The 22484-nt window shown below is 41.0% G+C and overlaps 1 pseudogene; it reads left to right on the top strand.

Moving 5' to 3' along the window:
- The first annotated feature begins 4943 nt into the window (after window positions 1-4943).
- LOC132008950 (U4 spliceosomal RNA) lies at window positions 4944-5010 on the top strand (annotated as a pseudogene).
- The last annotated feature ends 17474 nt before the right edge of the window (window positions 5011-22484 follow it).

Below are 22484 nucleotides of genomic sequence, written 5' to 3'. Positions count from 1 at the left end.
AGCATCATTGAGAAGGTTAAATAACACTCAAAGTTCTTAGTTGATGAAAGAAAAAAGTATCAAATGCTTTTTAGAAATATTCTCATAAGATGCCTTGAATTTCTGTCTAGGTTGTCATTTAAAATGGAATATACAGTTGTCTGGAAGACTCACTGATGCAGAACCCTCATTTTCCCATGATGCCTGATAAATAAGCAGACCAGACAGTTCCAGAAAGCTTAGTAAGCTCCAAGAAGGTTTCTTCCTCTCCTTGTGTTGTCTCACTCTTTTATGTGTGCTTCCAGTTAAGGAAACACACATGGGCCACAAGGAACCAGATTATCAATACAAACAACAGGCCACCCATCCGCTCGGCTTGAGGAAGGCCAGCCACCTCTGAGGACTGGCGGGTAAACTCTGCTCAGTGAAAGTACTCTCAACTGAATGGTAACAACCTGATCCAAATACATACTCTCTTTTGGTAAGAACAAATGTTATGAAATAAAGAGAAGGTGAGCTAACTGAGTTTAGTTCCTCTTCCAAAGCTATTATAGATACCAGACATGTCAGTCAGAATGCTTAACAAGATCACTGGCCATTTATAAGGAGACTTAAGCACCCATAGTCCTCAAGTGATGGCATGCGTTTCTTGAGCAAGGGATAGCCTTAATTGTACCAGAAATGGGCACCTGATCCAAGGTCGGCCAATCTATAGATTGATCTCGACCAGTGAGGGCATAAAACAATCTACCCACAAGGTAATAAGCAACCTTTCATTCCCATCAGAATTTGAAATGAAAAATATAGAGAGACTCAGCCAGTGTGCTTGGGATATATACCGAGTAAGATACATTCTCTGTCCTCATGGAGCTCATTTGTGTACTGGTAAATGCTATTACCATAATTGCCACCAAGTTGTGAGCCAAATGTAAATTGGTGCAACCATTATAGAAAATAGTGTGGAGGTTTCTCAAAAAATTAAAAATAGAAATACCAAAATTCTACTTCTGCATATTCATCTAAAGAAAACAACAACACTGAGTCAGAAAGATCTGCACCGCCATGTTCATTGCAGCATTATTCACAATGGCCAAGACAGGAAAGTAACCTAAGTGTCCTCCATGGGATGTATAGATAAAGAAAATGTGGTATATAGGTAAAAATGGAATATCACTCAGCTACAAAAAAGAAGAAAGTCCTACCATTTCTAACAACATGGATGGAACTTGATGCTATTATGCTGAGTGAGATAAGTCAGACAGAAAAAGACAAAATACTGTATGATCTCACTCATATATAGAATCTAAACAAACAAATTGAATTCATAGATACAGAGAAGAGATTGGTGGCTTGCAGGCTCCCCAGGGCATGGGGAGGAGGAGAGGGCGAAATGGATGAAGGGTGTCAAAGGGTACAAACATCTAGTCATAAGATAGAGAAGTCATGAGATGCAAATGTACAGTATAATGACTGTGGTTAACAACACTCTGTTGCATATTTAAAAGTTACTAAGAAAGTATATCTTAAAAGTTCCCATCACAAGAAAAAGAAATTGTGATGCTGTGTGGTGATGGATGTGAACTAGACTTACTGTGGTGATGATCATTTCACAATATTTATAAATATTGCATTCTGTTGTGTACCTGAAACTAACATAATACTATTAAATGTCAACTACAATACAATAAAAAAATTATAACAAAACCTTTCTACGACCCCCTAAGGCAACTGGGAAAAACATCCACACGTCTTTCTCTGGTCTACACGTGATCGGATCCCACATTTTTTCCCCATACTTCCCCATGTCATACAGGCCTCAGCTCCAGGGCTGTCCAGAGCCATACAGAAGTCTGAGACCAGAGGGGAAATATGCTCCCCTCTCGATGTTTTCATGTATTTTTTGACTGATTAATATTTTTCCAGAGCATTAAAGTAGTTGAAAAAATATCAAAAACTTTAAAAGTTTATTCAAACTCACATTATTTTAAGTTTAAACATTTTATTTATACCCAAACCAGAATTTATTGGCATCAACAGAAGCAAACTCACCAAGAATATGTTCAAAATTTCTTCCTAGATGATCTCATTTTCAATTGAGAGAATTGCCATATTTGATAACATTTCCTGACCAAGTGATAATCTTAAACAATTTTTGATTAGCTTCACCTTACTGATCCTCTTTTATTTAAAGTTTTGATATCTTATTCCTTATGTTTTTTTATACATTAATTTTGCTTTTAAAAAAATATTTCCTTAAAATAGTATTTATTTTGATTATTGAGATTTTGGTGCCCCCCCTAAATTCTGTGCCCAAGTCTGTGCTTACCTGGCCCACGGGGTCACGGGCCTCTTCCACTCAAAGGCCCGCTCCTCAAAGAGGTCTTCTCTGACATTCTATTCAAAGTAGCCTTCCCACCCTACACTTTCCTAGTTACCTTGTCTACTGTTACCCTGATTTAGTTTTAAAAGTAATTCTAGGGCACCTAGATGGCTCAGTGGGTTAAGCCTCTGCCTTTGGCTCAGGTCATGATCCCAAGGTCCTGGGATCGAGTCCTGCATTGGGCTGTCTGCTCAGCAGGGAGCCTGCTTCCCTTCCTCTCCCTCTGCCTGTCTCCCTGCCTTTCAAATTAAAAAAAAAAAAAAAAAAAGTAATTCTATTATTCTAAATCATCCTACCATTTAATTTTTTTTTAAGATTTTATTCATTTATTTGAAAGAAAGAGACAGAGATAGTGAGAGAGCGTGAGCAGGGAGGAGAGGGAGAAGCAGACTCCTCGTAGAGCAGGAAGCCAGACATAGGACTCAATCCCAGGACCCCAAGATCACGACCTGAGCTAAAGGCAAATGCTTAACTAACTGAGCCACCCAAGCACTCTGCTTTTAAATTTTTTCTTAAGTTCTGTCTTCCACAGAAGACATTTAAGTTCTGTCTTCCACAGAAGGATTTTCCACCCCAGGTAGAAAATCCATGCAATGTGTCCATCTTCTTCACTGTTCTAGCAACAGCCCCTATAACAGCAGCTGGCACACATCTGATAAAATAATGCATTTGGGAATAATTGGATTAGAGATGGTCATTGAAGCCTGTGTGTTTCGAAGAATGTATGATATGAAAAGAAAAGCTAGTCTAGAACAAATCTCTGGGAGACAACAACTTTTAGGAGCAGGAAAGAAGAAGACTCTAAAAAGGTAACTGAAGTATCAAATGTTGGTGAGAATGTAATGGCAACAGAGCTCTCATTCACTGCTAGCAGAAGCGCAAAATGGAATAGCTACTTCGGAAGACAGTTTGGAGGTTCCTTATAAAACTAAACATACTCTTATCAGCATAGTCTTACTGTGAGCCAGCAGCAATTGTGCTCTTTGGTATATATCCAAAGCAGTTGAAAATTTATGTCCACAAAAGAACTTGTACGAAGATAAGTATAGCAGTTTTATTTGTGATTATCAACACTTGGAAGCAACCAAGATGTTCTTCAGTAGGTAGATGGACACGAAAACTGTGGTACATCCAGTCTATGAAATAGTATTCAATGCTAAAATACTACTACTCCTAATTATTATTATTATTATTAGAAGAAGAAGAAGAAAAGAGCTATCAAGCCATGGAAAAACATGGAAGAAACAATATTAAGAAGAGGCCAATTTGAAAAGGCTACATACACACTGTGTGATTCTAACTGCACAGCACAAAATAAAGAGCCAGAAAAAGATCCACAGTTGCCAGGAGTTGGGGGAGGAGGAAATGACTAGGCAGACCGCAGATGTTTAGGACAATGAAACTATTCTCTGTGATACTACAATGGTGGATACATGCTATTACACATTTGTCCAAACCCATAGAAGGCACAATATCAGGAGTGAACTCAAATATAAATTATCTGGACTTTGGATGATAATGTGTCAATGTAGGGTCATGGATTGTAACAAATATGCCATGCTGGTGAGGGACATGGATAATGGGGGAAGGGCTAGCCATGTGTGGGGGTAGGGGGTAAAGAGGAACTCTCTGTCCCTTCTGCTTAATTTTGTTGTGAATCTAAAACTGCTCTAAAAAAAAAGCCTATTAAAAAGGAGGGGGGAAAAAAACAACTGCGAAAGTACAGAGAAGCAGAGCGAATCTGAAGAGTAGCTCTTGAAAACAGCAAAGGATAAGATTATTTCAAGAGGGCGTGGCAGTCATTGCCTAATGCTGCCAAGGGCTCATCTAAGATAAGGACTAAAGGGGGGGTCTCTTGAATTTAGAAAGAGGTCATCCTCTACTTTCGCAGAAGCAGATTCGTTGAAGGATGGTGGGTGAAAGCCAGATGGAGGGATGAGGAATAAATGGGTAGTATGACGATAGTAGAGCTTACAATAATGACAACTCTAAATGTCTGGCAGTGAAGGAGCCACAGATAGAGGAAGGGGACAAAGGTCAAGAGACGACTGATGTTTCTAGATTGGGACAGACATGAACATGTTTAAATATTGATAGGGAAAAGCCAAGAAAAAGGAGAGGTAAAGAATGATAATGTAGGAAAGGGGATAACTTATATTGCATCTTCCTAAGTAGGTGGGAGTAGGTAGGAACCAGGACACTGGTGGAGGGATTTACCCTGAACGAGAGGGGAATATCCTATTCTGTTGTAAAAGGTAGAGAGGAGAGAGGACCATGAATAGTCCTGATCAAAGAATGGTGCTTCCTCGGAAGCTTTCTATTTTCTCCCATGAAATTGGAAGTGAGATCTACTGAGGAGAAACTATGAAGCGATTGGATAGGAGGTTTTACTTATTCACTTCACAAATATTTATGGGGTACCTACTATGCCCAGTCACTGTCTTGGGTACTTGGAATACATTAATGAAAAAAGGGAAGACTCCTGTCATTGTGGAGTTTAAATTCCGGCATATGAAAATAGGTAATAAACAATAAACATAATAAATGAATTATCTAGTGTGTTAAGTTATAAATACTGTGAGAGAGCTTTGCGCAGTGGCAGTATCGTAGCCAATGAGGTTTATCCGAGGCACGATTATTGCTAATAAATACTGTGAGAAAGTAGAGGGAAGAGGTGGAGAATGCCTAACAGGGAGGCAGAGAGCAGCTTGCAATGTCCAACAGACAGGTGAAGGTGGGCTTCACTAAGAATAGGAAGTATGAGGAAATATTTGAATATGATGAAGGAATTTGATGAAAATCTGGAGGAAGAGTCTTTGAAGAGGAACGAAGAGTGCAGAAGTTCTAAGGTTGGACACTGTGTTTCCCATTGCTGCTGTAACAAATTACCATGAACTTTATGGTTTAAAACAACACAAAATTGGGTCACCTAGGTGGCTCAGTCAGATAAGTGTCCTACTCTTGGTTTTGGTTCAGGTCATGATCTCATGGATTGTAAGACTGAGCCCCACATGGGGCTCCATGCTTAGTAGGGAGTCTGCTTGAGATTCCCTCTGTCTCTGTCACCTTCCCCCTCTGGCCCCGCTCATGCTCGCTCTCTAAAATAAATAAATAAATCTTTGAAAAAAAAAAACCTACAAAATTTATTCTTTTAAATTCTGGAAGCAGACATCTAAGATCAGTTTCATAGGGTTAAAAGTCAAGGTGTCAGCAGGGCTAGTTCTTTCTGGAGGCTTCAGGGGAAATCTGAACCTTCTAGTTTCTGCAGGCTGCCTAAGTTTCTTCTTTCTCTCATCGCTCCAACCTGTTGCTTCCGTCCTCACATCTCCTACTTTGTTTTCTGTAGTCAAATCTCCCTCCTCTTCTAAAAACAACTGTGATTACATTTAGTGCCCACCAAGACAATCCAGGATAATTTCCCTATCTCAAGATCCTCAGTCACAACTACAAAATCCCTTTGCCGCTGTAAGGTGATATTCACAGGTTGAGCAATTAGAACCTGCATATATTTGGAGGCCATTCTTCAACCTACCACAGTCCATACTCTGGCTCCCAGAGATCCACATTCAACCAATATGTAAAATACATGTAATCCAGGGTGCCTGGGTGGCTCAGTCAGTTAGGCATCTGGCTCTTGATTTCGGCATAGGTCATGATCTCAGGATCATGAGATGGAGCCCTGTCTAGCATGGAACATGCTTAAGATTCTCTCCCTCTGTCCCTCCCCCACTGCACACTGCACATGGGTGTGTGCATGCACTCTTAAAAAAAAAAATACATGTACCGCCATCGCAACATACCTAAAAGTCTCAATCCTATACAGCATCAATTCTAAGTCCACAATTTCATCTAGGTGTCATCAACTCAAAAATCTCAAATATTATCTAAGTCAAATACAGATGGAACTCTGAATAGGATCGATTCTGATGCAAATTTCCTCTCTACCTACGGATTTGTAAAACTAGAAAACAAGTTATCTGTTCCTAAAATTCAAGGGTGGGACCATCATAGGCTGCCAGGTAGAGACATTCCCATTCAAAAAGGAAGGAAAAGGATGGAAAAAAGCATCACTAGTCCTAGACCATCTTGTAATCCAGCAGGGCAAACACCATTAGTTTTCAAGACCTGTAAATAACATCCTGTGGCCTGAGACTCTACGCTTTGGACCCAAGGTTCTGCTTTCTGAGCCATCCTTCTTATTTCATAAAGGGTAGCATGTGTTTGCAGCTGAACAGTTTTACCTGCTTCCTGTCCATAGAATTTGGGGACTTCTACAGCCCTCTTTCATTTTGTCTTCTTAGGTCAAGCTGGTGGTGCTTCCGCTGGTGTGACATTCTCAGAAACCTTGCGGGCCTCCTGCGTCCTGTGTATGTCATGGGGATCCGTTTGACTCCATTAGACCCTTCCACAGGCTTCTCCCAGTTATCTTTTCTCTGTTCCTGGCTTCTGTGGAGAAGGTTGAGTCACACACCTAATCTCTTCAAAGAGTCATCTGTATGACTGAATACTTTAAACCGTGATCCTAGACACTAACTAAAGTTTGCCCAGTCACACTCTTTGCTTTCTCTCCAAAGCACAGCTTCCCTGATAGTAAATCTCCTAGTTTTAACATCTTTTGCTGTCTAGATAACCTGAGAATTTCCCAAATCAAGTCCTCTTCATTTTTCTTAAAAGTTCTTGCTTCACAGAAGGCTATGCCTTCAACATCTTGCTTGGGAATCGCAGGTAAATACCTGCATTCATTGTTTAACAGTTCTGCTTCCCACAAAACTGTAGGACACAACTCTGTTGTTTTGGCTGCTTTATGCCAAAGATTCTTTTTTCTCCTGTTTCCAAAAATGTGTTCCTCATTTACTTCGGAATCCATCCTGGTAGCACCTTTAATATCCAAATTTCTACCAACAATTTAGTTATGGTCATTTGTGTATTCTCCAAGACAATATGGACTTTTCCACAACAGGGAAGGAGTTCTCACTTCCTCCTGAGCCCTCACAGGCAGAGTTTTAACATCTATATTTCTACTGACAGTCTGCTGAAGACAGTCTATCTAGGCTTTTTCTAACGTGCCCTTCAAAATTTTTCTGGCATCTGCCCACTGCCCAATTCCAAAGCCACTTCCACATTTTTAGGTATTTGTTAGAGCAGCAACCACTTTCAGGGCATAAAATCCATGCCAGGATTCAAGCAGAGAAATAAAACAAGTAGAATCAGATATATAGTAAGAGATTTATTGCAAGGAATTGGCTTACATGATGTTGAAGCAAGATGTTGAAGTCACTACTTGGAAATGAGATTGTGAGCCTGTCAGGGGTGAAGGTCAATGGAAAGAAAAGTCCAGCAGACAGCCAGGAAATTGGCGAGGCAAGTGCTAAATCTGTAGGGCAGGCCATCAGGATGGTGAGCTAGAACTTATAGGAATGAGCTAAAGTTGCAAGAACTGAAGAACTGAAGAAAGCTTCAGTTCTGCTCTTAAGGCCTTTCACTCATTGAATCAGGTCCACCCACAGTACCTAAGATAATCTCCCTTATTTAAAGTAAGCTTATTATGAGCTTTAATCTACAATCTACAAAATGCCTTCACAGCAACACCTATATTGATGTTTCAGTAACTAGGAATGATAACTTAGTCAAGTTGACACATAAACCCACCATCAGAGTCATGTTCAAGATTTAGCAAGTGGCTAAATTTGATTGTGGCTGGACAGGTGTCGGCAAGAAAGCAGTAGGAGGTGAGAGCCTGAAATGCTGAGTACTGTAGGGCACTGAGTAGAATGAAAAAGTTTTGAAATAGTTAATTCAGAGAATCAGAAGGCTGAAAAACCCAAGTGAAGAATGTACCAGCCTCCATGATAATGCTATTTTCTTCAGCAGTGAAGCAGTCCCCAGTTTAGGCAAGTTGAAGTCAGACACTAGAATGATCCAAGGGTTTTTAGAGTGTACATAGTGGAAAAAGAAAAGGGGGCAAGGAATTTAATTGGCAAGGAAGATGTGGAACAGTAAAGCATGAGGCCCAAACTGGGTGGGATATAAAGTGAACGGTGGATAGGGGAAGACCTAGGCGTCAAGAGACTCAAGGAAGACAATAATAACAAGGCCATATGATCAAGGAAAATGTAAAATAGGAGTAATTATATGAGACAGGCATGAAATTAAGAGGTCCGGTCAACAGTGGAATGTCTACACTTATTGTTTCTGGGATGGGATAGGTATGGGTCACGATAGGATACGTGATATATTTTTGGAAAGTACAGCTGATGAGGAGTACAGTAAAGCTCTCAGAGATGAGCCAGACCTAGAGTGGAAGTTAGGAAGATGAGCCCCATCCACCAGTGTCTTCACTGAATGAGGGGTATATGTCCAGAAGACAGCTAGTGATACAACCAGAGGAGTAGCCCTATGGTGCAGGCTAGAAGAAAGCAGGGCTTTTCTTTCTGACGGGTGGAGTCAGAAAATGAGAATTATCCATTTGAGATAGCTACCAAGAGAAGCAGTATCCTTAGGAAAGAGGTTGGTTTCAGTTAAGGAATGGATATAGAGGTAATCTTCAGTGAAAAGGTTGAGGATGCAGAGAATTTGCTTCCTAAGGGACCAAGGAAGTCTTGGAAAGGAGAGCAGTGGGAAGGGGAGTGGGGAATCAAAGCAGAGAGCTATAAAGATGAGAAGAAGTTACCTGGATGGTACCAAGGATCACAGAGAGAGGAGGCATGATGGGTTTACTGGTGGGGAGAGGGACACTCAGGCCTTGAGTGGCCCAGGGCCTGAATGGAAGCCACTTGCAAGGGAGGCCTAGTCTGCTGGATGTTTAGATTCTGGCTTCTCCGGCAGACAGCAGTAGTCAAGACTGATGACAATGGGTTCTCTGTAGATGCCATTATACCATCCTGCAGTGGTATTTTTTTTTAAAGGTTTTATTTGTCAGAGAGAGAGAGTATGTACAAGCAGGGAGAGCAGCAGGCAGAGGGAGAAGCAGGCTCCTGCTGAGCAAGGAGTTCAATACAGGATTTGAATCCAGGACCCTGAGATCATGATCTGAGCTAAAGGCAGACACTTAACTGACTGAGCCACCCAGGTGTCCCCTGCAGTGGGATGTAAGGAGATTTAGAACCCTATCTATACAGGTGACTACTTAGAAATGATATTATGAGTCTCTCAAAGGTGAAGTCAATGGAAATAAAAGTCCAGCAAACAGTAAAAACATTGGACAAAGTCATAGTTCTAGATACACACATACAATTTTATATTTATTTCGAGTGCTATCAGTATTAGATACAAATGAAAGTTGAAGTCGTGGTTGTAGAGAAGGCTAAGTGTCATCTAAAGATACCATCAGAGGGACACCTGGGTTTAGTTGGTTAAGCATCTGACTCTTGATTTCAGCTCAGGTCATGGTCTCAGGATCATGAGATGGAATCCTGCCTGGGGCTCCAGACTGGGTGTGAAACCTGCGTGGGTTTCTCTCTCTCTCTCCTACTCCCTTTGCCCCTCCCTCCCACCTCCTCTCTCTCCCTCAAAAAAATAAATAAAGATATTATTAGTAGTAACAATAATAATAATGATAGCAAAACATATTGAGCACTTACTCCATAGAGTAGCTGGCAAGGCACTACTCTAGCACACAGCCTATACCCATTCAATATCCAAACAACCCTATGCATAGGTATTAATATTTTTCCTATTCTACAGATGACATCACAAAACTCATAATGATGGAACTAGTATTGAATCCAGAACCCATACTCTTAATCCCAATGCTAGTCTACCAAAAAGAGAGAAGTGAAGACATAAGCCTGCAGAACATCATTATTAGGAACATACTGTAGAGAAAATATAGAAACTGTATGTTGCTGAGATATGGGTAATGGATCCTAAGTATGGTCTTGAAAGTTGATTTTAAGATAAGGTACTGACAGGGGTGCCTGGGTGGCATAGTCAGTTGAGCATCTGACTCTTGATTCTGGCTCAGGGTCCTGAGCTCGAGCCCTGTGTTAGGCATCATGCTCAGCAGGGAGTCTGGTTGAGATTCTCTTTTTCCCTCTCCCTTTGCCCCTCCCCTGCTCTCTCTCTCCCCCTTAGATAAATAAATAAATCTTTTAATAAAAAAAGATAAGTTGCTGATGGTATCTGGCTTTCTTGCCTTTGACTTTTTTCTTCAAAGTAGAATATGGGATAAAAATGAGTTCAATTTAGTTGGGTTTCAATTAATGGAAGTTTTGTGGTATCTGCTTAGTGGTTTAATAAAAGCAACTTAAGCACTGGGAAAATTTCCTCTAGTCTTCCTGCATTCCCACAAGAAATTTTTATTTAAAAAATAATAATCACCATAATAATAATCATAATTTTTCTTATCTTCTAAAGTGGACTCCTTGGACTTCACTGGCTAAAGCAGTTACTGTGGAAGGATCAGGGGTTAATTTTAGTTCTCCTGGGTTGTGAACACTGACTTGGGACTAAAGGAAAACCTTCATCCAATTTTTTTCCAAATTAAATCAAGAGCATTGATAATTAGTTTCTATCAAAGACATCTAGTGGGAAATGAAAGAACTGAGAAAGCCATAAGCTGCCTTTACTTCTTCATTAATATTTGCTCCCAAATGCAGGTCAAATAAACTACACTCACAGTTTTAAATGAGTTGCTTTAAAGTTGATGAATTATTTTTCTCCTTGGATTTATACCACCCGTTGTGGCTAATTATTCCCACTACATTCTCCTCTCTTACTTGAGGTTTTAGTCAAACAAAGAAAACAAAGCTAAGCTCCATAGATACTCTGTTTTGCTTTAAAAATTTCTTTCACCACATATGCAATCTCACTTTGAATACTGAGAGGTTTGTTCTCACAATCAAAGCCCCTCCTGGCTCTGATAGTGGATGAGGTCAGCTGATTTTATGACTTTTTGAATCCCCAGCACAGAAACACAGTTTAGAAGACAAGCCTGTAGGAGCTACAAGTGCAACTCCATTCTGACCACATCCTAATTTCCCCTGGTTAAAGCTTTCTTTCACTCCACCAGGCCTCAGCTTGCTCATCTCCAAGATAAGGGGAAGAACACTGTGGTAGAGATGGTTAGTTGGTCACCCAAATTTGTGCCTCCCCTCCTAATGCAGAGTTGTTCCTGGGAAGTAATCATTCAGCCAGAAACTAGATTGCCCCACCCCTCTTCTAGCCAAGTGGAGCCACAGGACTAGTTTTCACCAGCAGAAATTCAATGGAGTTCTGTGGGCTTGGGTTTTCAGATGGTGGACGAGCACTCCTGTTTCTGGCTAAAATAGAACAGCAGGGACTAGATTTACCCTGATGTCCAAAACGATTAAAACATCAGATAGTAGATATGAAGCAATGGTTCTCAAGACCTAGGACATCAGAAAACAAAGAGCAGTAGTCCTGGAGTGAGGGGAAAGAAATGAGGTGAGCCCACTTGACTTCCCAAACTAAATGGTCTGGAGAAAGTTTCCAGTGTGCATCATAGGGAGGGGAAATCCAAGCTGAGTCCATCCATCTCCCTGAATTGAGGATACAGAGTAGGAGTCTGGGGAAGCAGAAGCAGCTAGAGGTCACTGGCCAGAGTACAGGGGATGCGAGAGGGTGCTGCATGGAGAGACAAGTCTGGGGCTCCATAGACAGTCCCCATTGAGTACTTAGTCGAGTATTACTTAGCACATGTGTATAATAAACTACCCAAGGCCAAGAAAAGAACCACTCTAAAAGATTAGAGAGAATAATGCTCACACCACACACAGGGCCAGGATCAGTACCTGTTCCAAATACCCAGAGTGGAAGCATCAGAGTACTAAAAAGAGCCTTGCCTCACAACTGAAGACAGATTAATCTTAAATAAACCCTGCTCTGATCTCACCTAAAAAGGCTTACCCAAAAGGATTAAACTGGGGCACCTGGGTGGCTCAATCAGTTAAGAGTCTGACTCTTGATATCAGTTTAGGTCTTGATCTCAAGGTTGTGAGTTCAAGCCCTGCATTTGGCTCCAAACCCAGCATAGAACCTACTTACCAACAACAACAAAAAGATCAAACTGTTTTTAAACAACAGCATCCCAGAACAAAGCTCAAGGCTATTTGTTAGAATGCAAAAACATCCATTACCAAATAATATCAAATAATACAAAATTCACAATGTCTAGCATCCAACAAAAGTTGCCAGGCATACAAAGGAGAAATACACAATCCATAATGAAAAGAAAAAAAATCAATTGAAACTGACCCAGAAATGATACAGATGGTAGTGTCAATAGAAAAGGACAATAAAAAAGACAATAGAAGGTTTATAACTGTATACCATATATTCAAGATGATAGAGGAAAGATAGAACAAGCTAAATAGAGACATAGAAGTTTTTTTTCCCCAAGATTTATTTTATTTATTTTAGAGAGAGAGCGAGAGTACAGTGTGGGAGAGGGAAAGAGAAACACAAGCAGACTCTGTGCTGAGTGCAGAGCCCAATGCAAGATTTAACCTCACAACCCTGAGATCAGACCTGAGTGGAAACCAAGAGTCAGAAACTCAACCAACTGTGCCACTCAGGTACCCTGAGATATAAAAGGTATTTTAAAAGAACCAAAGTCAGAAAGATTAGAACAAATACAAGAAAACTACTAGAACTAATAAGTGAATTTGGCAAGGTTTCAGGATGAAAAATTAATATATAAAAATCAATTATATATATAATGATATATATATGGTGTGTGTGTGTGTGTAGTAGTAGTAGTAGTAGTAGTAGCAAGGAACAATTGGAAAATGAAGTTTAGAGATTTTATTTATTTATTTGACAGACAGAGATCACAAGTAGGCAGAGGCAGGCAGAGAGAGAGGGAGAAGCAGGCTCCCTGCCGAGCAGACAGCCCAATGTGGGGCTCAATACCAGGACCCTGGGATCATGACCTGAGCTGAAGGCAGAGGCTTAATCCACTGAGCCACCCAGGCGCCCCTGGAAATGAAGTTTAAAACAATACCATTTATAATAACAAATAATATAAAATACACATAAATTTAACAAAAGATTTGCAGGACTCGCACATTCAAAGCAACCCTCAGAACATCCCTATGATGAACTCTGTCAACAGAAAGCACCTTGCCTGGGCAAACTCAATGGGTGCTTCCATTGTCCCCGAATCTAATTAGGTGTTTGATCCCCCCCACTCTCCTACCTCTTGTCCACCAGCATGAAACCTGTCCCAAGGTTCCACCTTCTTTTGTGTCCTCTCTATGACTGGAGCTAGAAGGGCCTCTAGTATCCCTCCTTTCCATGAAAAGTCATGTCTTCAATGTCCCATCTTTTTTGTACCCCAACATCACCTCCATTTTCCTTCTCCACCCCTGGATCTCTCCCCTTGCTGGGTGATTGACCATAGGGATTTTCACTCTTAGAGAAAACTCAGTCCCCTGACCTCAAGGTAGCTCACCCCAAATCTCCCATCTGGTGGAGCCCAGGATTCCACCACCATCCGCAAGCTACTTAGGGCTGGATTATTTTGTTTGGAATAACATTCTCATGGGCCCTTCACACGAGTCTTAAGTACTCAGTTTGTTCTCAACTCAGGGTCCCTCTATCAGCCTTGTCTGGGGTTTGCTCCTGATCTTCCGGCTGAGGAATGCCTTTATCAGGAGCCAACAGTCATTTTTAGTGAGAGGACTATCAAAATCTGTATGGGGGGAGAAATTTTTTCCTAAAAAAGAAAATAATCTGTGGAGATACAACTTACCCACAAAGACAATCGTCTACATTATTCTGCAGAACAGCTTATGCTTTTTAGAGACTCTAATTGATTTGAAAACTATCCTTTCCAAGAAGGAAAAGATCTTTGATTTTGCAACACCAAGGTCCCACTAAGCTGGTTTTAGTGTGACCAAGAAATATTTGTCCTAAAATTCTTCAAGATCCCGTCTTTTAAAAGTACATTTTCCCAAAGTTTCCAAGATCCCAGGACTAACTCTTTGGCAGGGCTCAAATTCGCAATATCTGTTTTTGTCTTTCCCCTACAGACACCTCAGCAGTTCAGGCAAAAAGGAAATATTTCTAAACCCCCAGTCTAAAATGGGAAGCTGGCCACCCACAGCAAACCCCAGGGGTTCCATCCTGTATCTTGTTACAGGAAACACAAACATATACACGCACATATAACCTATATATATTATAGCTTCTATCATATATATATATATATATATATATATATATCACAATATCCATATATTATAGATAATATACAACACACTACATATTAAGTTTGCTGACTTATAACAGCCCAAGCCTATGAAGGGCTGCCTTTGCCAGTGTCCCCTGTACCCTCAAGTCTTCCCTCCAGAGTCTCTGTTCCTAACTGTGGGACAATGGTCCCTCTACCCTACATTTTTATTAGCTGATAAAATAAGAATTTAATAGACATGGGGAAGAGTAAACCTATACCATTCGAACTAAAGCATCTATAACTCTATCTGCACATTAATACTAGAGGACTGTAGTAATTATCTGCATCCAACAATGCAAAATAGATTCTGGAGGAAAATTCATTTTGTGTTCTAAGCAAGTAATTTTGAACACAATTCTTGGTGCCTTTATACATGCTTATAATGTCCTATATCCTGCAACATTACCAAAAAACATGGTTTTCTCTCTACACTTTCTTGGGAGATAAATAGCAGACCAAATGCTAGGTCCATCCTATTAATGGAAAACGTGGAGGCTAGGGAGAGGATAAAACAAATTCACCTTAGGTCCTGAGTAGATTCTCCTTCCGCTAAGCAGGACCGCTTGCCTGCCTGCATCAGTATCCCCAGTACTTAGGTGAAGCGCTGGAAAAAAAAGAAGGAGAGGGACGCCTGGGTGGCTCAGTTGGTTAAGCAGCTGCCTTCGGCTCAGGTCATGATCCCAGGGTCCTGGGATCGAGTCCCACATTGGGCTCCTTGCTCGGCAGGGAGCCTGCTTCTCCCTCTGCCTCTGCCTGCCTCTTTGTCTGCCTGTGCTCACTCTCTCTCCCTGTATCTCTGGCAAATAAATAAATAAAGTCTTTAAAAAAAAAAAAAAAAAAGAGAAGGAGAGTGGACCTTGCCCAAAGACAGCACTTTATCACCATGGTCCCACCCAGCAGATCTAGGAGCTTCAGTTATTCAAAGTCTTCTGTGTTGGCCAATTGGAAACATTCAGCTATTGCACTATGATGGGGGGAAACAACACAAGACCCCAAGGGATATTTTGACTGTGCCAGGCTTCCATCAATCAACCCAGAACTTTCTGACTGGAAATGAAGTATCCCAAACTCTAAATTCTCCTTCCTGGTTCCCCAACCCTGCCAGTTCTAGGGAATGCCCCCATGTTCCCTGGACTCGTTCCCTCATGTGTTCTCTCACTGGGCAACATTTTGTTAATACTCCAAAAGAAACCGTTATTTCTACTGGTTCCATGCCATTCCTTCATCATAACCCACCACAGGCTAGCATTTCCGTGGCTGTGCGGGGTATTTCTAGGCTCGGCTATTACCAGCGAATGTGGTGACATTAATATGAGTAAATGCAGGAAAAGGGATGAAATAAAACATATCCTATTGAAGGAAATGAGAGCTCCTTAAGAAAGGAAAACACACATAGGAAAAGACGTGGGCATATCAGAATACAAATAGGGCACTTGGGAGTAGTGGATTCCACAGGCATGATGTTATTGAAGTATTTGATACTAGAGTAAGCACCTGCAGATATGAATTACATCCTCATGCAGACCACTAACATTAGAGTACTGACATCTCAGGAAGCGCTTATGTTATATTTCAAATCCCCCTGCCCACTGCGCAAATATCCAGTAAATCAATCAGTAATAAAGGACACCAACTAAAAGGCTTAAAATGCTGAACAAGCCACCTCTCCCTCCTCAGAAAGGCTGCCGTCCTTAATTTATTGGGGGTTCCCTAGTTGCTCACACCTCAGCCTGGAGACACAAGGAGGGTGAGATGGGCTATTAACACCTTCAGTGCTGGATCAGGGGGAAAAGCAACAGGCCGACCATCTGGGAACATTTCCAACATAGGCATCGGCTTGGAGAAAGGGGATGGAATTCCCTGGAGTCTCTCAGGAATCCCCAATACCTCCCCTGCCCCCAACCTCTGCCTCCTTAACTTGGATGTCACTTCTCTTTCCTTTGGGTGAGACACAGGGTTGTGGGTCATGCTCATTTAATTTAGTTATAATGACAGTGTCATATATTCAAGGCAGGTTTTCTAAAATAATTGTTTTAGAAGTGTAAAACCAGAGGCATGGAAATTTTAGATACTTTTCTAAGTAAATAAGAAGAGACACTATGAACCCTCCAGTCACATAGAACAAGTGATTAAAAAACTGATCCATGGCACATTAAACAAACCAAACAGAAAAGAGTGAAAAGAAACATATGAAACATGTCAAATCTCTAATAATGGTTATCTTTGGGTGGTGGAATCCAGGCAGTTCTTGTCCTTCTGCATTTCCCAGTAATCTATTATACTAGTATGATGGTAAATTTTATGTGTCAACTTGGCTTGTCCAGATATTTTGTCAAACATTATTTTGGGTGTGTCTGTGAGGATGGTTTAGGATGAGGCTAATATCTGAATTATTAGACTGAGTAAAGCAGATTGCTCTCCCCAGTGTGGGTGGGCCTCGCCCAATCAGTTGAAGACCTGCATAGAATAACAAGGAACCCTGTCTGTCTGACTGTCTTTCAGCTGGGACATTGGTCTTCTGCTTCCTGAAACAGGTTCAGAGTGAAACTACAGTACTGGCACTCCTGGGTCTCTGCCTTGCCAACTGCAGATCTTGGGACTCTGTTTCCATAATTGCAGGAGCCAATTTCTTATAATGAATCTCTTTATATATATCTATATATAAAATATATCCTATTAGTTCTGTTTCTCTGGAGAACTCTAAGTAATACAACTGGTTTTGCATTTATACTTTACTATCTTCTACAATATTATTTTATAATTAGAAAATAACTTTTAAAATTTATCTATGCAAATTTAAGAGCGATGTACTATGCAAAGGGAGCCTCACAAAATTAATCCCACTGAGAACACTAGTATTTCATTTCAGGTTTAATTTTGGTATTTATTCTTACCACATAAATCTTAAGGCACCTAGAGAATATTAACATCAATATTATTTACATAACATTACTCAAAGCCTTTACTGGTTTTGAAAGCATATTTTTTGTGTTTAAAATTTTGCATTGGAAATGAAATGCTTTAATCATATACCAACAATACTCTTCTTCAGTGATTTCAAAATCAATAATACCAAGTCTTACCTTTGTTCTTAAAACAGATGACATTCAACAAAAACTTACATAATTTGCCTAGTGGTAGGCTCTGTGGGCAATACAATGAATGATAATGAACCTCTTTTTTAAGTTTAGCAAGTGCTATATTAATTATTACCTTATTTAGTCCTCACAATAACCTTGTGTTTTTAAAGGGTGCATCAACCCCATTTTGTAGCAGAGGAAAGCACGGATGGTGGGGGTATGGAGACTCATCCAAGGTCACACAGGCTGGTAGGTCACAGAGCTGGGACTTGAACCCGAGGCCCCTCCTTCTAAACCTTATGTTCTTTCCTGTGGAGTGTGACACTGTCCCCCTGCTTGAAGAGCTGGCTGTCAAGACAAGATGGATACACAGGAAACGACATAAGAGTATACAATTAAGCATTAAATCTGAGTGGTATTTTCATCGACTTCCATCAATTATAGTAAGTCTCGCCTGGCTTGTTCCATTTTAAAAACTGAAGTTCAAAGTTGGAAAATAATTCACCCACATAGTTAGTGGCAGCTCCAGAAAGAGAATCCTGGAATGATGGCTTATGTTCCAAATGAGGCATAAACAGAGACATAGCTACAGCCCAAGAAGCTGTGTTTTGAGGCCCCAGAGAAGGCAGCCCTCCCCTCTGCCCAGATGTTCAGGAACAACACAATATAATGATTCAGAGGGGAAAAAGCTTTTGTTTGATTGTTGACTTTTCATTAAGCCTTTACAAAAATCAATGATTCTCTTTAGGGTCCTCAAAATCACTGATTTCTTCTACATAGAAAGCCAAGAACTGAATGTTCTCTAATAATTAACGTCTTCCTTCAGATCATCCAGAATGGGGCTGGGGTAGGGGAGAGGAATGGGGAGAGTGTGGGAAGGATAGGGGAGAGAACAGGAAAGGAGAAAGAAGCAGCCGAGGAAGGAAAAGAATACAGAAAAAATTGGGGTTGACCCCACTCAAGTTTATTGCTTTTCTAACTAGCCACCATTTTGAGAATCTTTAAGGGCTACCATCTATATATAAGGTGTTTTACTTACATTAAGTCTCACAAAATCACTTGAACGAAAAACACTGCCATTGTTTTAGACGATGAATCTGAAATTACCTTGCTCCGGGTTGCACAGCTAGGCAGTGGAGCTGAACCCCAACCCAGATGAGTCTGGCTGTGGAGCCCGAGTTGTCCACCTCCAGAGGGGACTGTTTCCCCGTTTCCAAGCTCTGCAAGCAGGGACCCCAAATATTCCCAGACACCGTCTCTTGTCTTGGCCAAACAATGGCTAACTTGTTCCCAAGCAACTTGGAATTTTCTATTAAAGTGGCTGGTCTGTGAATCAATATTCTTTTCCCACTGAATTTGAATTTTTTAACGCGACTGAAAGCCAGGGCTTGATGATTAAAGCACAGGATTTTACTTGAAATAAATTAGTCCTGGTACCAAAAGGGTGGCCCCAGAATTCCTCAGTGAAAATCTCTAAAGGATATGTCACCCCAATGGATTGTGCTTGTTATTATTCTCCGTGTTTAGGCATGAGAACATTGAGTCAGACCAATCAGCTCCAGTTAGCTGAGAAGGAGAGCAAATCGACAGCTCTTGCTTGCTGCTCGAGTCTGGCCTGAGCTAAAGGCACGCCACCAGACCACATCTCCAGTTTCTCAAGTCCTAACCACCAAAATGTTAACAATATCGTCAGCACTCCCTGAGAAAATAAACCTTCATTTCAAAAAATAAACCTGACTAGAGGTATCTGAAGATAAAGTGTTGGTTTCCAGCCAGCAACAAAACTACACAAGAGGATTACAATTACTTTGAAATAGAGTTCTGGAGAGCTCATCAGAATTAGGAAGAACTGTGAAAACAAAGCCCCAATAGCTCCAGCCACAGAAGCATGTGACAGGTTAGCCAAGATTAGCGCGTGGAGGATCTCAGGGCCCCGGTAGAGCTGCTCCTAGTTTTTCTTACTTTCTCCATTTTTATAATAGAATGTGGTCAGCAATCTAGACCAAAGAACACTGTTTTTGTTAGGAGTGTAGTTTTAATACCGTTATGCTGAAAATATATTAAAAAAAAATGAGTGTAGTTTTAGAAAGCACACAGGGCTTCAAGGACTCAGAAATGGGTTCAAATCCCTCATCTTCCACTAATTGAGTTCCTGCTGGAAATTTACTAACTCCTTACATCTCTTTAGTTACTATGTTCTGCAAAATGTTGTTAATAATATCTGCTTCTTGACGCTCTTGAGATAATCCGATGGAATATTTTCCAAAGCCTCCAGGACTATGGCTGGCACATAATACATGCTCATTAAAAGACGGTTGGCTCCTGATCTGAATCAGAGACAGAGAAACACTGCGGAACTGTGGAAGTACTCCCAGCGCTGTAATTAGAGCCCCTTAATAATAATCATCATGACATGCTATCCCATGTTTTCAGGATGTTTACACTGAAGAATTCAGGCGTACAGAGGCATCATATCTGCAATCCTATTAAGTGGTTCAGAAAAAAAATATATTTACAGATAGACAAATATGGATATAGAGATAGGCAGTTATTACGGTCCCCAACTTAGAACATTTCAACTCAATGACTTGACTTTACGATAATGCAAAAGTGATACGCATTCAATAGAAGCCAGACTCCAAATTTGGGATTTGGATCACTTCCTGAGCTATGACAAGGGACACGATCCTGTCTCATAACGTAGGGCAGTGACAGTAGCTCCCAGTCAGTCACGCCATCATGAGGGTGAACAACGCATCCGCTTAGCACCGTACTGTACCTACATGACTATTCTCTTGTCACGTCCAGTATGGTATTTAATAACTACATGAGAGGTCAACACATTATTATCAAACAAGCTTTGTCAGTGTTTTGATCACGTTTAAGGTCGGCTAGGCTGAGCTCTGATGATGGGTAGATTCGGCACCTTAAGTGCATTTCGACTTAGGAGATTTCCAATTTAGGATAAGTTTATTGGGAGGTAACCCTTATAAGTCAAAGATCGGGATCTATACAGACATAGATCTCTTTATCTATCTATACAAATATGCCTTTCTTGAGAAAAAGCAGATGCAGTAAAATACTAATCTTTGGGGAATCTTAGTGAAGGTGATTTGTAGTATTTCTGTTAACTTTTCTTTAAGCCTGAAATCTCTGTAAGTCTGAAATCACATTAGAAAAAGTGAAACTTAATGTTATCTTATTCAATCACATGCCAAGCACTGAACAGGGACCTTTACCCATAATCACTACATAATTCAACCCTCCCAGTTATTGCAAGAGAAAATATTATTTTTTACCCTCATTTTACAGATGTAGCCACTAAGAGGTCCCGAGAGCTAAGTAATTCAGCCAATAATACAGTAACCGGGGCACTGAGATTCAAACTCAGGTATCACTCCAAATCCCTTGCTCTTGACCCACAGACGTCACACTGGCAACTTACATCAAAGGTAAAGCTTACAAAACGATTAGAAAGCAGAGAGCATAAAAAGCTCGAGATCTGTGTGTCTCAGGGTCCAGCAGCTGCTACAAGCAGTGGGTCAACAGGAACACTGATCTTCAGGTGGCATAAGATTGTTGTCACCTGTCTTTTTAAAAAGTTCCCTGACTTGTTTAAAGTGGGCCATGCTTTGAGAAATACTGGGATGATTGCAGGAGGCTTAGCCAGCCTCCCCCTGCCCCCACTCAACATCTGTCCCAAGGGTGTAGAATGAATTTGGATTACATGCTTTTCCAACAGAAACAATAGTCTCAGCCCCTAAAGCAGGTGTATCATTACATAGCCTGGCCCCTCAGTCCCTCAACAAGCATCTATGACATCTGTTCTGTGACCAGCAGCGAGCCTGTTGCTGTGGTTGATACACAATACACAGAAAGCCCAGTTGGTGGTCCTTTCAAGAAGGCTAGGACATGGTTAGGTGACAGAATATCATATATCCCACAAAAGCAACATGCAGAGGGAAAAGACACACGCCCTGTAATCGGCAGACCTTATCTTGGCAAGGAGTGAGCAAGTGGCTCCAAGTCCATGGCCATCAGTTTCCATAAATACAAGGCGAGAAGTTGGGGGGGGGGGGGAGTCCCTATTTTGTTCTTCATCTCTATCATTCTGTAATTTTCTTTTTTTTTCTAAAAGATTTTTTATTTATTTATTTGACAGACAGAGATCACAACTAGGCAGAGAGGCAGGCAGAGAGAGAGAGAGGAGGAAGCAGGCTCCCCGCTGAGCAGAGAGCCCGTTGTGGGGCTCGATCCCAGGACCCTGGGATCATGACCTGAGCCGAAGGCAGAGGCTTTAACCCACTGAGCCACCCAGGCGCCCCCATTCTGTAATTTTCTAAAGTTGTTTTACACATTGCATATCTCAAGGCTTCCAAACTACAAGCACAAAAATACTAGATCTTGAAAGTTTCTAACTGACGTTTTATGGCATCAGTGTTTATGGCACATGGTAAGTACAGGTTAAATGGGATCATCATGCAGTAGGAAAGTCTTAAAAATGTCTGTTCCCAGTGCCCCTTGCAGTATCTATTGGGGAAAGCAGGGTAGCATGCCCCAAACGTGGATACTAGCTGCTTTAGAAGGGAGCTCCCATTCTCACACTGAAATATCTTGGTACCACTGCCTAAACTAGAGCAATGAGTTGAAGAGACCCCTTCACTTTAACCAGCCTCTCAGCTAAAAGCTAGCATGCCAACTAAACTTATGCTCTACTCACTGGCAATTAGTGATCATTTGCCAAACATTTCTTTTGGCATTTGCCTCCCCAAGCCCTCAACACAGGACTTATGGCAGTCCTACTTCCTGGGTCTCTGGACAAAAATGGTAACAGCTTCCCAAAACTCAG

This window comes from Mustela nigripes, chromosome 1 (genome assembly GCF_022355385.1).
Source record: "Mustela nigripes isolate SB6536 chromosome 1, MUSNIG.SB6536, whole genome shotgun sequence".
Taxonomy (NCBI): domain Eukaryota; kingdom Metazoa; phylum Chordata; class Mammalia; order Carnivora; family Mustelidae; genus Mustela; species Mustela nigripes.
The sequence above is the reverse complement of the archived record's forward strand: the minus strand, read 5'-3'. Positions and strand labels throughout refer to the sequence as shown.